At 48.5% G+C, this 15,373-nt stretch overlaps 1 protein-coding gene and 1 long non-coding RNA gene across 3 annotated transcripts in view; one reads left to right on the forward strand and one right to left on the reverse strand.

Annotated features, from left to right (window-relative positions):
• The window catches only part of LOC309351982 (GTPase KRas-like), a 51,973-nt gene that overhangs the window by 10,218 nt on the left and 26,382 nt on the right, over positions 1-15,373 (forward strand).
• LOC309352035 lies at positions 3,136-14,241 on the reverse strand. 2 transcript variants are annotated; one of them, XR_014161037.1, is made up of 6 exons: positions 14,227-14,241; positions 13,792-13,995; positions 8,137-8,254; positions 7,289-7,543; positions 3,814-3,893; positions 3,136-3,690 (listed from the first exon to the last, which is right to left on the reverse strand). It is a non-coding gene; the product is annotated as an uncharacterized lncRNA (long non-coding RNA). The 2 variants fall into 2 exon arrangements; XR_014161038.1 differs by lacking the exons at positions 7,289-7,543; positions 14,227-14,241 and having other exon boundaries at positions 3,146-3,690; positions 13,792-13,931.

Raw genomic sequence — 15,373 nt, forward strand, 5'->3', positions numbered from 1 at the left:
CGCAAGGCAATGCAGGAATCTTGTTTTCTCCTTTTCCATCTTGACTGGGCTCTCCTAGGATGCATTTAGCTCTTGGGTTTTGCATATGTTCATAACGATAACAGAGAGAAAGGATTAACCCCTTTTTTAACCTTTAATCGTCTATTAATTCTTCACGACTCTCTGTCAAAGGTGGATTGTCGATGTTCCTCTAGGCATGGAGCTGTGCTGTGTTCATGCTATTCACAGACTTGGGTCCATTCATTTCAATGACTCTGCTCTTGGTATAACTTAGTTCCCTAACCACCCATGGACTGTGGGAGTCATCTGGCAAAAGCCACTGGAGGAGGTGGATTTTCTCACTGGCTGACTTGCAGGGGACAAAAATGGTTTAACCCAGCAGCCTTCTTCCTTGAGTTGTGGAATTTCCGTGAGCAATGGGAGTGCTCCCAGCAAATATAGGGTGGAAGATTAAGGGACGGGTCCCCAAATGCATGTTAAAAGCGTGTTCCTGGATCTGGAATGCATGTCTGATGTAGAGCACTGGTCTTCAGCAGGTGGGTGGGGACCCAGTACTGGGGCATGTGGGGTCTAAGGTAAAGGTAAAGGGATTCCTGACCATTAGGTCCAGTCGTGGCCGACTCTGGGGTTGCGGCGCTCATCTCACTTTATTGGCCGAGGGAGCCGGCGTACAGCTTCCTGCATGACTAAGCCGCTTCTGGCGAACCAGAGCAGTGCACGGAAACGCTGTTTACCTTTTCGCCGGAGCTGTACCTATTTATCTACTCACACTTTGACGTGCTTTCGAACTGCTAGGTGGGCAGGAGATGTGGGGTTCTAGTGTGGTGCAATGGGTCAGCGCATCTGGTTGTTAACCAGAAGGTTGGCAGTTTAAGCCCCACCCCCAGAGACGGCTGTGTGCAGGATTCCTGCATTGAGAGGGGTTGGACCAGATTTCATTTGGGGTCTGTCAGGGAACTGCCATCGGAGCCAGAGGCGGAGGGAAGGCTCCAGAGGGATTCCAGAGAGCGTCCCAGGAGGGAGAGAGGCAGCCCATCTGCTGGGGAAGGAAATCAGCGTAGCACCAGTGGAGGAGGGGAGCATATGGGGGAATCGGAGAGAAGGCTCCAGGACTCCTCACAGGAGACCAGCGGGGAGAGCACGGGTCCTCCGCTGCCCACACCCTCCCTGCGCAGAAGACTTCTGCGCAGGGAGAGTAGGAGGAGACTGGGTGTCAAATAACTTCTTTGCTGGAAGAAGTTCAAGAAACGCCCACTGACGGATTCTGCCAGCGATTGAGACAGCCACGGATGGGTGGCTGTCCGGACAGAAAGGGTTCACCCAGGTAACCCAGCCAGGTGTGATGCCAATTTACGCATGAACAACCCCCTAGAACCATTACAGGGTCCCTTCCAACTCTATAATTCTATGAGTATTGCTTGTTGGTTGGTTTGTAAGTTGCGTTGGGCTGCCCCGGGCGACATAAAACGACTGACAAATTTAATAAACGAATAACAAACTGTATATACTTGAGTATAAGCCGATGTTTTCAGCACATTTTTTATGCTGAAAAAAGCCCCCCTCGGCTTATACTCGAGTGAGGCAGCAGGATGAGCGGCCCAAAAGGAGCCCTTTCTTGCCGGTGGTCCTGCTGCTGTGCTGTTCCTCTCCCAACTGTGGCTCCTATGCCTGCTCTTGTGAGTGGCAGAGGTAGCGGTGGAGGGACAAGCGGCCCGAAAGCAGCCCTTTCGGGCTGCTCCTTCCTCCGCCGCTGCCGCCACCACCTGGTTTGTGGTGTGGTCAACCGGCTTATACTCGAGTCAATAAGTTTTCCCAGTTTTTTGTGCTAAAATTAGGTGCCTCGGCTTATATTTGGATCGGCTTATACTCGAGTATATACTGTAATTGAAATGGCCTGGCCTGTGGTGGGTTGCAACAGCAGCACTACCGCCATAGGCAAATATGGTTAAAAATGTTAAGAAAGGCATCTCCAAATGCATGACTGAGTTAGAGGTGGGTCCCAGGTTTGAAACGGTTGAAGACTATGGATTTAGAAGATATAGCACTATTGTGGCTAGGTGCTGCCATGCCATGAAATGTGGCCTGTTTACGTAATTGCTACACCAGGGGAACACCCGGCCACTGATCCGTGTCGCAGATTTGCGCCTGCTAATTTATATGCATAGATGCCCTTCGGCAAAGTAAGAGGGTGGTTGGCTGGGGTCTCGCACCCTGCTTGTGACCTTCTTGGAAGCTCCTGGCCGGCCAAGATCGATGACAGCTTGCTGGACTAGGTAGACCTTAGTTCTGATCTAGCAAGGGGTGATCTTGACCTCCAATTCTTAAGGCCCCATTAACAGGGTTGAAAATGTGTTATCAACACCTGCTGAAACCCCAGAAAAAGGGGCGCATGTGGGAATCGGCAGGAATCCCGTAAGTCAGGGGATGGGGCGTTGGGCAAGGGACATTCTCATCGCCACCTGGAGATGCGTAGAACTGAAACTGGGACCTCCTTCTGCATGCAAAGCAGATGTTCTGCTGTTGCATCTCTGGCCTTGCCCAAAGTTTTCTTAATGCAGGGCTGCCATACGTCTGGGTTTCCCCCGAAAATGGCGTCCGGGCGTTGTTGTTGTTTCCCCCCCCTGAATTGGCAAAATGTCTGGGGAAACCCAGACATACGGCAAGTAGGGCGATTTTTTTAAAAAAATAAATGCTTAAAAAATCCCCCCAAAGCCTAAAAACTTAAATTAAACTTAAAAATCCACAACCTAGTTAATGGGAGTTGCTAGCAATGTCAGTAGTTCAATCTTTGAGCATGGAATGGAGGCATCTTGCCTGTATTGCACAGGAGTATTAAGGCACTGTAGGGCGAGAACCTCATATAACCATCGAGAATTGTAGAGTTGGAAGGGACCCCAGGGGCCAATGCTAACAAGGCCCTGTCATTTTGCCTCTTGCAGCCACGCTACTGGCAGAGTTGTTCGCCTTTGCTTAATTCACATCCAGCCTCCTTTCAGAATAAGATTATTTCCAAGGCATCCTACAACACAGGCAATAAAAACAAATTCAAAAGACTTGGCATGAAAGAATTTCAAAACAGAGCAGCTGGCAGAGAGGCAAATAAGACTTAATTGTTTCTTTAAAAAAAGTCTGGCAGAACAAAAAAACAAAAAACGGTTTTAATAGCATGTCTGAAGACGGCATGAGAGGTATCTTTTGAATTGTGAAAATACATTGTCAGGCGATTATGTATTTTAACGTGTTATTAACGGAAAGAACAGGCATTGTCTGTGCTTTTAAATTAGCAGAGGGCAGACGGTGGAAGAATAAGTGAATATGGCAAGAACCTTCAAGTAAAGATGTAAAAGAGGTGATCCTTGGTTATGAGCGCTGGGGTTTTTGCAAGGTCATCTGTCGTTATCTGTGAAGTGCTGCTGCTTTCTGGTCCTCCTGTAGCCTTCAAACTGTCCAGGGAAGTCAGATAGGTTTTCAGGTTCCAAAGTCCTTCCAGATCTTTGGGCTACAACTCCCATCAGCTCCAGCCAGCACTGCCCAAAAGATATGCAGGGCACCCATCTAGGAAAGGCTATGGCATTGTAATTTGGTAACCAAGGGATCGAGTGATGAACTAGGAAGTCCCGAGTTCAAGTCCTGCTGCTGATCAAAACTTGCTTGATGGCCCTTGGCAGGACCGTCTCTTCTAGGCTTGCCCTACAAACGCAGGAGGATGAAATGGTAGAAATAACTAGTAGAAATAATGGTAGTTGGTTTTCTTGTTGTGGACCATTTTGCAACGAGTGTTTGCAGAGCTGGCAGATGAGCTGAAGAGCTTACCTTCTTGGCAGGTGAAGACTGAGCAGGCAAACCATTTTGCTCCTTGTATAGAAATCCAACATTGCTTTATAAGCAGCCATCTAGATAGAGAATGCAGATAATAATAATAATAATAATAATAATAATAATAATAATACAGTGGTACCTCGGAAGACGAATGCCTCGTAAGACGAAAAACGCGCAAGACGAAAGGGTATTTCGTTTTTTGAGTTGCTTCGCAAGACGATTTTCCCTATGGGCTTGCTTCGCAAGACGAAAACGTCTTGCGAGTTTGTTTCCTTTTTCTTACAACCGTTAATACCCAGGGAATCTGCACTCTGCAAGACGAAAAAATCGCAAGACGAAACAACTCGCAGAATGAATTAATTTCGTCTTGCAAGGCGCCACTGTAATAATAATAAATAATTTATAATTTATACTCCGCCCATCTGGCCGGGTTTCCCCAGCCACCCTGGGTGGCTTCCAACAAAGTATTAAAATACAGTAGTCTGTTAAACATTAAAAGCTTCCCTAAACAGGGCTGCCTTCAGATGTCTTCTAAAAGTCTGGTAGTAGTTTTTCTCTTTGACATCTGGTGGGAGGGTGTTCCACAGGGAGGGTGCCACTACCAAGAAGGCCCTCTGCCTGGTTCCCTGTAACTTGGCTTCTTATAGAATCATAGAATAGAATCATAGAATCATAGAGTTGGAAGAGACCACAAGGGCCATCGAGTCCAACCCCCTGCCAAGCAGGAAACACCATCAGAGCACTCCTGACATATGGTCGTCAAGCCTCTGCTTAAAGACCTCCAAAGAAGGAGACTCCACCACACTCCTTGGCAGCAAATTCCACTGTCGAACAGCTCTTACTGTCAGGAAGTTCTTCCTAATGTTTAGGTGGAATCTTCTTTCTTGTAGTTTGGAACCATTGCTCCGTGTCCGCTTCTCTGGAGCAGCAGAAAACAACCTTTCTCCCTCCTCTATGTGACATCCTTTTATATATTTGAACATGGCTATCATATCACCCCTTAACCTCCTCTTCTCCAGGCTAAACATGCCCAGCTCCCTTAGCCGTTCCTCATAAGGCATCGTTTCCAGGCCTTTGACCATTTTGGTTGCCCTCCTCTGGACACGTTCCAGTTTGTCAGTGTCCTTCTTGAACTGTGGTGCCCAGAACTGGACACAGTACTCCAGGTGAGGTCTGACCAGAGCAGAATACAGTGGCACTATTACTTCCCTTGATCTAGATGCTATACTCCTATTGATGCAGCCCAGAATTGCATTGGCTTTTTTAGCTGCCGCGTCACACTGTTGGCTCATGTCAAGTTTGTGGTCAACCAAGACTCCTAGATCCTTTTCACATGTACTGCTCTCAAGCCAGGTGTCACCCATCTTGTATTTGTGCCTCTCATTTTTTTTGCCCAAGTGCAATACTTTACATTTCTCCCTGTTAAAATTCATCTTGTTTGTTTTGGCCCAGTTCTCTAATCTGTCAAGGTCGTTTTGAAGTGTGATCCTGTCCTCTGGGGTGTTAGCCACCCCTCCCAGTTTGGTGTCATCTGCAAATTTGATCAGGATGCCCTTGAGTCCATCATCCAAGTCGTTGATAAAGATGTTGAATAAGACCGGGCCCAAGACAGAACCCTGTGGCACCCCACTAGTCACTCTTCTCCAGGATGAAGAGGAACCATTGATGAGCACCCTTTGGGTTCGGTCAGTCAGCCAGTTACAAATCCACTGAGTGGTAGCATAGTCAAGACCGCATTTTACCAGCTTCTTTACAAGAATATCATGGGGCACCTTGTCAAATGCCTTGCTGAAATCAAGGTAGGCTACATCCACTGCGTTCCCTTCATCTACCAGGCTTGTAATTCTGTCAAAAAACGAGATCAGGTTAGTCTGACATGACTTATTTTTCAGAAATCCATGCTGACTATTGGTGATCACAGCATTCCTTTCTAGGTGCTCACAGACTGTTTGCTTAATGATCTGCTCCAGAATCTTCCCTGGTATTGATGTCAGACTGACTGGGCGGTAATTATTTGGGTCCTCTCTTTCCCCCTTTTTGAAAATAGGGACAACATTTGCCCTCCTCCAGTCTGCTGGGACTTCGCCTGTTCTCCAGGAATTCTCAAAGATGACTGCCAGTGGTTCTGAGATCACATCTGCCAGTTCTTTTAATACTCTTGGATGCAGTTCATCTGGCCCTGGAGACTTGAATACATCTATACTAGCCAAGTATTCTTGTACTATCTCCTTAGTTATTCTGAGCTGTGTTTCCTCTGCTGAATCATTTGCTCCAAATTCTTCAGGTCGGGCATTGTTTTCTTTATCGGAGAAGACTGAGGCAAAGAAGGCATTGAGGAGTTCAGCCCTTTCTGTGTCCCCTGTTTGCATTTCACCATCTTCTCCTCTGAGTGACCCCACTGTTTCTTTGTTCTTCCTTTTGCTACGAACATACCCATAAAAGCCTTTTTTGTTGCTTTTAACCTCTTGCAGCGAGGGAACCGCCAGAAGGCCCTCGGCGCTAGACCTCAGTGTCCGGGCAGAACGATGGAGGTGGAGACGCTCCTTCAGGTCTACTGGACCTGTGTTGCTAGGCCAGATGAGCCACCTGCTATCCCACAGTAGCCAAATGGACGAACGCAGAAAGTTACCTTACACCGATTTGGACCATTGGGCTACCTAGCCCAGTAATATAATAATAATAATTTTATTATTTGTACTCCGCCCATCTGAGTGGGTTGCCCCAGCCACTCTGGGCGGCTTCCAGCAAATATAAAAGCATAATAAAACATCAAACATTAGAGAGTTCCCTATACAGGGCTGCCTACAGATGTCTCCTACAAGTCATGTTTATCTGTTGGATATCTGATGGAAGGGTGTTCGTTGAACAGGGAGGGTGCCACTACCGAGAAGGCCCTCTGCCCGGTTCCCTGTAGCTTCACATCTTGCTGTGAGGGAACCTCCAGTAGACCCCCGGAGCTGGACCTCAGTGTCCGGGCTGAACAGCAGGGGTGGAGACGCTCCTTCAGGTCATTTAGGGCTTTAAAGGTCAGCACCAATGCTATGATTTCTTTAAGCCACGTCCGCTACTTGCCTTCACAGTGTAGCCCCCACTGAGGCCCATCAGGGCACTGATCCTGTATTACAAGGCCTCCTAATAAAATGCAAGCAAGTTTGCGTTGAGATAAACAAAGGACAAAGATGGGAATAAACGCCATCGGATTACTGGAGGTTTTTATCACTTTCCAAGCAGCCTTGAGCTGGAGGATTTCACACAATGGGCCCTTGATAATTGAATGAGTCGCTGACTTTTAAGTCATCCTCCTACCTCATTCGTCTTTGTCACTTCAAGACTTGCTTTGTCCCTTCAAGACTTGCTGGTCTGCGTTACTTCAGCAAAGTAAGCGGATTAAGGACCTGAGGTTTGAATTCAGATTGACACCTGACTTTCTCACAAAGGCGATGATGCCAATTTTCCTCCCGTTTCTTACATTATAATCCCACCTGAGAAGCTCAAGGTGACTTGTGTGGAATTGGTCCCATTTCATCGCCATGACAACCATGAGAGGCAGACTCTTTCTGGCCCCCGAGTCACCCACTTAACCCTGGGCCCCGTCTTAACGCTTTGTTCCACTCCCTCTTGAAGATCAGTTCCTGAGTGATCCTATATGATGCTTAAATAGATAACCACAAGCGGTTAAAAAAATATATCTCTGGAATGGTGTTTCTTCTTCTGGAAAGGGCATCTAGAGGAAAAATTAAAGGAGTTACAAGTCAATCTGAGGCCCAATACAGTGGTACCTCGGGTTACATACGCTTCAGGTTACATAGGCTTCAGGTTACAGACTCCCCTAACCCAGAAATAGTACTTCGGGTTAAGAACTTTGCTTCAGGATGAGAACAGAAATTGTGCTCCGGCGGCGCGGCAGCAGCAGCAGGAGGCCCCATTAGCTAAAGTGGTGCTTCAGGTTAAGAACAGTTTCAGGTTAAGAACGGACCTCCGGAACGAATTAAGTACTTAACCCGAGGTACCACTGTAACAGGATTATTACTGGTGATACACTGATAGGGATAATGAGTCAGAGAGTTGCTTTCTTACAGAAGATTGGGTTCAAGCCCCATGTGGGGCAAAAGATTCGCGCATTGCAGAGGATTGGACTAGATGATATTATTATTATTATTATTATTATTATTATTATTATTATTATTATTATTTATTTATACCCCGCCCATCTGTCTGGGTCTCCCCAGCCACCCTGGGCGGCTTCCAACAAAGTACCGTATTAAAATACTTTGGCCCTAGGGATCCCTTCCAACTATATGACAAAAGCCTCTTGACCTGCGTAAGATGTTCTGCTGTGATTTTTCGCATGCAATCTACTCCCTTTTGGTGTAGATTCATAATAGGGTGAGAGAGGATAGAAGAAAAGCGAATGCCAAATTCTTTCTTCAGTGAGCTGACGGGTGTAAACAAAGAAAGAAAAAAAGTGAAAGCTCTTGGAGATGGAGATCTCTTTATGTATCATATTTTTCGCTCTATAGGACGTACAGTGGTGCCTCGCAAGACGAAATTAATCCGTTCCGTGAGTCTCTTCGTCTTGCGGTTTTTTCGTCTTGCGAAGCACGGCTATTAGCGGCTTAGCGGCTATTAACGGCTTAGCGGCTTAGCGGCTATTAACGGCTTAGCGGCTTTAAGAAAAAGGAAACAAACTCGCAAGAACTCGCAAGACGTTTCGTCTTGCAAAGCAAGCCCTTAGGGAAATTTGTCTTGCGAAGCACCTCAAAAAACGGAAAACTCATTCGTCTAGCGAGTTTTTCGTCTTGCGAGGCATTTGTCTTGCGGGGCACCACTGTACTTTTTCCCCTCCAAAAATTAAGGGGAAATGTCTGTGCGTCCTATGGAGCAGGCTCCTTGGCTTCAGCGATAGCAACGCGAAGCCTCCGGAGCGCAGAGGGAGCCCTCCCTCCGCGCTCTGGAGGCTTCACGTTGCTTTTGCTGAAGCCTGGAGAGCAAGAGGGGTCGGTGCGCACTGACCCCTCTCGCTCTCCAGGCTTCAGGGATAGCCGCCTGAAGCCTTTGGAGCGCAGCGGGACCTCGCGCTGAAGGTTCCTTTTGCTGAAGCCGGGAGAGCAAGACTCTCCTGGCTTCAGCAGAGAGGGAGAGCTGCGCAGCGCCCCTTCAGCCAAGTGGGAGGAGAAATGGAAGGGGCTCCGTTTCTCCTGCCACTTCGCTGAAGGGGCGCTGAGCAGAGAGGGGGAGGTGCGTCCTATAGAGCAAGAAATACGGTGCCACTGACCCTTTAACGTAAGATGTGAGTGTGGCAGGAGCCTAGTGGTTTTTAAAAATACAGTGGTGCCTCGCAAGACGAAATTAATCCGTTCCGTGAGGCTCTTCGTATAGCGGTTTTTTTGTCTTGCGAAGCAAGCCCATTGACAGCTTAGCGGATTAGTGCTATTAGCGGTTTAGCGGCTTTTAGCGGATCAGCTGATAAGCGGCTTAGCGGCTTAGGAAAAGGGGGGGGAGGGGAAAAACCCGCAGGAACTCGCAAGACATTTCGTCTTGCGAAGCAAGCTGATAGGGAAATTTGTTTAGCGAAGCGCCTCCAAAACAGAAAACCCTTTTGTCTAGCGGGTTTTCCGTCTTGCGAGGCGTTCGTCTTGCGGGGCACCACTGTACATATATTTATTAACGACAGCTATACATAAACAATAGCAGCAAACGCCAAAACCGGCAGGATGTGAAATCTGCATCCTAGCAGGACAGCATCCCTTAGCTGAAATGAAAACCAGCAGCCCAAGTTAACAGAGTGCCCTCTGCTGGTCAAATGGCTATCTTGCTTGACCCAAAGAGAAGTCCGCCGTTTTTCTCAAGCCTCTGGGTGTGACTCACCCCCTCAGCTGGTGAACCCAACAGATGTTTTTTTCTTGGTTATCTGCAGGTTCCGCCTTTCTTATTAAACAGACCAACCCCAACGAGGGCGCAGAGCAGTAGGAATTTATCCTGCGCAAGTATCGTGGAATTGAGCGATAACGGCTCACGCAAGAGTGTGACCGAAAGTGCTGTGTGGGGGTGCAGAGTGCCACTTCCTTTGTTTGTGTGACCAGTGTGTGTTTGTGTGTGTGGCCTCCCCACCCCCAGCTTTTGGGAGCCTCCCCAGTGACGCTGATGCTGGGCCCTTTACCTGGCGTCTCACCTGGGTGACCTGTGGGAGGTGTTGGGTTTCCCACCATCCTGGCTGCAACTGAGGTGGACTTGCGGGGCTAAAGGAAGCGAAGGAGTAGGGGAGAAGGGCTGAGTTGGACCCATTTATCTTTGCGCTTTTTTTGGACTGGCATTACTTTTTAAAATAAATCAAACGCTGCCTTGAGACGTAAAAGCCATCTTTTATATACAGTGGTACCTCTGGTTGCAAACGGGATCCATTCTGGAGGCCTGTTTGCAACATGAAAAGAGCGCAACCCACAGTGGTGTGTCTGTGCATGCGCGGGTTGTGATTTGCCGCTTCTGCACATGCGTGTGACATCATTTTGCCCTTCTGAGCATGCGCGAGCGGCGAAACCCGGAAGTAACCCCTTCTGGTACTTCCGGGTTGCCATGGGACGTAACCTGAAAGAATGTAACATGAAGCGGACGTAACATGAGGTATGACTGTATATATAGTTTTTATTAAATTTTCTGTTTTACAATTTAAAATACCATATTTTTCGCTCTATAGGATGCACCAGACGATAAGAAGCACCTAGTTTGGGAGGAAGGAAACAAGAGGAAAAAAAATTCTGAATCCCAGAAGCCAGAACAGCAAGAGGAATCTGGCTTCTGGGATAGCCTCTTGCTGTTCTGGCTTCTGGGACAGCCGCTGAAGCCTCTTCTGGGCAGCGGGATAATGGCTCCCTCTGCCCGGAAGGGGCTGTGTGCGGGTAAGCTGCCCTCTGTCCCTTCCCCCCACTTTCCGCAAGAGCCGCGTGAAGCCTCCGCAGGGCAGTGGGGAGCCTTCATCCCGCTGCCCTACGGAGGCTTCGCGGGGGCTATCCAAAAGCCAGAATACAGTGGTGCCTCGCAAGACGAAAAGAATCCGTTCCGCGAGTCTCTTTGTCTAGCGGTTTTTTCGTCTTGCGAAGCAAGCCCATTGATGGCTTAGCGGATTAGCGCTATTAGCGGCTTAGCGGCTTAGCGGATAAGCGGCTTAGCGGCTTAGAAAAAGGGGGACAAAAGGGGAAAAAAACCGCAGGAACTCGCAAGACATTTTCGTCTTGCAAAGCAAGCCCATAGGAAATTCGTTTTGCGAAGCACCTCCAAAACGGAAAACCCTTTCGTCTAGTGGGTTTTCCGTCTTGCGAGGCGTTCATCTTGCGGGGCACCACTGTAGCTAGAGGGAGCGCTGGGCAGCCTTCATCCCGCTGCCCTCCGGAGGCTTCACAGGCTCAGTGGCAGCCCCTGAACTGTGCAACTCCCTCCCTAAAGAGATGCATCTAGGGTGGCTCAGTTGGTTAGAGCATGGTGCTGAGAACGCCAAGGTTGCAGGTTCAATCCCCATATGGGACAGCTGCGTAGTCCTTCATTGCAGGGGGTTGGACTAGATGCCCCTCATGGTCTCAGCTCCGTGATTCTATGATTTTCGCTGTATGGCATTTGCCATATGCTGGAAAAATGTACCTCTTTACCATGGTGCTCCACAGCAAAGTATTTTGTTTCGTAGGGCCCGCCTTTGGCCGACTGGCTTTACCTGTTTTTATCGTTGCAACCGTTCTGTCTGTGTTGTTTGCACGTTGTTTCTTGTATTGTGCAATCGGCCCCGGGACCTTTATGGTAAGAAATGTCATAAATAAGGCCTTCGGTTTTCCTGGACGGAGAGAGGTGTATGTAGAAATCCGTAAGGTTGTAGTGCGTGTTAGTTCTGCTCCAACCCGCTGATGTCAATGGGTGCTACTTACTCAGAGCCATTAATTTCAGTGGGTCTACTCTGAGTACTGAGCACAGTGCCATTCCGCCTGTGGCTGATAGGAGTCGTAATCTAAATTACCTGGAAGGCAACATATTGCCATGCTATGGTTGTCTCCCGCTTGGACTACTGCAATGCGCTCTATGTGGGGATACCTTTGAAGGTGACTTGGAAATTAATCCAGAATGTGGCAGCTAGATTGGTGACTGGGAGCAGTCACCAGGACCATATAACACCCATCTGAAAGGATCTAGATTGGCTCCAAGTACAATTCAAAGTGTTGGGGCTGACTTTTAAAGCCCTAAAGGGAAGCTTTTAATGTTTAATAGACTATTGTATTTTAATATTTTGTTGGAAGCCGCCCAGAGTGGCTGGGGAAGCCCAGCCAGATGGGCGGGGTATAAATAATAAATCATTATAAATTAGTATTATACCTGGAGGAGAGTCTCCACGCCCCCCCTCCATCGTTCAGCCTGGACACTGAGGTCCAGTTCCAAGGGACCTCTGGTGGTCCTCTCTCTGCGATAAGTGAAGCTATGGGGAACCAGGCAGAGGGACTTCTCGGTGGTGGCGCCCACCCTGTGGAATGCCCTACTGTCAGATGTCGAGAACTAACTATACAGTCATACCTCGGGGTAAGGACACTTCAGGTTGTGTTTTTCAGGTTATGGATGCGCTGAAACCCAGAAGGACCGGAACGGGTTTCTTTCGGGTTTCGGTGGTCACACATGCGCAGAAGTGCTAAATGGCGCTTTGCACATGCACAGAAGTGTTGAATCGCTGCGGGTTGCGAACATGCCTCCCGCACGGATTACGTTCGCAACCCAGGCGTCCACTGTACAATGTTTGGAAGACACCTGAAGGCAGCCTAAATTTTTAATGTATGGTGTTTTGTTATGTTTTTGTACATGCTGGAATCCGCCCAGAGTGGTTGGGGCAACCCAGTCAGATGGGTGGGGTACAAATAATAAGATGATATTATTATCATATTGGGGAAGGGTGAATTGGGCAAATTCAAGAAAAGCAGGGATCGGCCATGTTGGTCCATCCAACTCAGTGCTGGCAGTGGCTTTCGGGCAAGGAGCCTCTCCTAGCCCTAGCTGAAAATTCCGGGATTGAAAATGAGACCTTCTGCATGCAAAGCAGAATGCAGAATGGCCTGCCCTGCGCTATGCTGCTTCTGTCTGTGGCTGCTTACTATGAAACATCCATGCTCAGAGGCCTGTGAATGCTGGATAACGGGCATTGTTGTCGTTCCCAGCTTGTACCCTGAGTCTACCAGCTCCACCTGGTACGCAGGCTGAGACCATCCCTGCCCGCAGACTGTCTCGCCAGAGTGGTGCATGCTCTGGTTATCTCTCGCTTGGACTACTGAAATGCGCTCTATGTGGGGCTACCTTTGAAGGTGACCCGGAAACTACAACTAATCCAGAATGCGGCAGCTAGACTGGTGACTGGGAGCGGCCGCCAAGACCACATAACACCTGTCCAGAAAGACCTACATTGGCTCCCAGTACGTTTCCAGGCGCAATTCAAAGTGCTGGTGCTGACCTTTAAAGCCCTAAACGGCCTCAGCCCAGTATACCCGAAGGAGTGTCTCCACCCCCATTGTTCAGCCCGGACACTGAGATCCAGCACTGAGGGCCTTCTGGCGGTTTCCTCATTGCGAGAAGTGAGGTTACAGGGAACCAGACAGAGGGCCTTCTCGGTAGTGGCGCCCGCCCTGTGGAACACCCTCCCTTCAGATGTGAAGGAAATACACAGCTATCTTATCTTTCAATTAATTAATTGAAAGACTAATTAATTGTACAATGGTACCTCGGGTTACATACGCTTCAGGTTACATATGCTTCAGGTTACAGACTCCACTAACCCAGAAATAGTACCTCAGGTTAAGAAATTTGCTTCAGGATGAGAACAGAAATTGTGCCCCAGCGGCGCGGCGGCAGTGCAAGGCCCCATTAGCTAAAGTGGTGCTTCAGGTTAAGAACAGTTTCAGGTTAAGAACGGACCTCCGGAACAAATTAAGTACTTAACCCGAGGTACCACTGTACCTGCCTTGCAGCTGCTGGAAACAGAATGCTAAACCTAGATGGGTCTTTGGTCTGATCCAGCCATGCTCTTTCTTGGTGCTTATACTCCCTCACCTCAGAACGAGGCCTGCTGTGTGTTTTTATTTCCTTGAGATGTCCTCACAGGAGCTCTCACCCTGGCACTGTTTCCCTTTCTCCGCGCCTTCTGTCTGCAGTGGAAACGCTCTGGAAAAAAACGAGACTGGTCACGTCACACCCGTGAAATGCGCAAGGAATTCTTGTAGGTGTGCCATGGGTGAAAGGACTCTGAGATCTTGGCATCCGCCACTTTGATCCGTTTTGCTCCATTTTGCTCCGTGACTTTTATATAATTGCCCCTCTGTTCTGGTTACGTAATCAAGATTGCATTCAGCACGGAGCAAGCAAGATAAAATAAAAATAAAATCTGCTTCTCACCCAAGCTCTTGTTGCAACCGTGGGAAGAGAGGTGGCTGGAATGTAAGGACGCTACTTCGTCCAAACACATTTCCCCCCGGAAAATTAAAGTGTGCGGAGGAAGGTTGTGTGCCCTACTGATGGGATCAGCGCTGCTGCAGTCCTGCCCAAGAGGGAAAAGGACTTTTGTGTGCATGTTTATTATTATTTTTTAAAGATACAGATTCACAAAAGAAATAACATGGCATAGCTGAGAGTGAGTTTGCTGGCTGGCCGACTCTGCAAAAGTACTAGGAGAGGTTAGATAAGGTACAGGTAAATGCAGAACGGAATAGTGGGAAATGTAATCAGGAATATCTAAAAGTAGCAAGGGGTTAAAAGGTAAAGGGACCCCTGACCATTAGGTCCAGTCGTGACCGACTCTGGGGTTGCGGCGCTCATCTCGCTTTATTGGCCGAGGGAGCCGGCGTACAGCTTCCAGATCACGTGGCGAGCATAACTAAGCCGCTTCTGGCGAACCAGAGCAGCGCACGGAAGCGCCGTTTACCTTCCCGCCAGAGCAGTACCTATTTATCTACTTGCACTTTGTGCTTTCGAACTGCTAGGTTGGCAGGAGCAGGGACCGAGCAACGGGAGCTCACCCCATCGCGGGGATTCGAACCGCCGACCTTCTGATCGGCAAGCCCTAGGCTCTGTGGTTTAACCCACAGCGCAAAAGTACTAGGAGAGGTTAGGCGCAGTCAAATGCAGAATGGAATGGTGGAAAACGTAATCTGGAATATCTAAAAGTAGCAAAAGTAGCAAGCTTAAAATACGGATCCGCAACTGAGGCCAAATCAGCTATTTGTGCAGCACTGATTCCCCCTGCCCCAATTGTGAGAAAAGCATTGGTCTGGTTTGCACGCCTCAGTAAACCAAACCATGGTTTACCAGGACTTGCAGGCTCCTGAAGGAGAATTAGCTGTTGTTTTGCTTCTCTTTTTTCACTCCCACGCTGCCCTTGGCTTGTGGTCTGAACTTGGGCTTGCGTTTCAGCTGTCTCCTCACCAGCCATGAGCTGTGACCAAGTTTGCACAGCGTGCTAAACTTTGGCTTATCTCCGCAAAGTGTGGCAGTCGAAAAGTCTTGGGAGGAGCAAGCAGCTTGTGAGACCCTCTCGAGAAGCCAC

This window comes from Podarcis erhardii (assembly GCF_964252035.2).
Source record: "Podarcis erhardii genome assembly, chromosome: 10".
Lineage (NCBI taxonomy): Eukaryota > Metazoa > Chordata > Lepidosauria > Squamata > Lacertidae > Podarcis > Podarcis erhardii.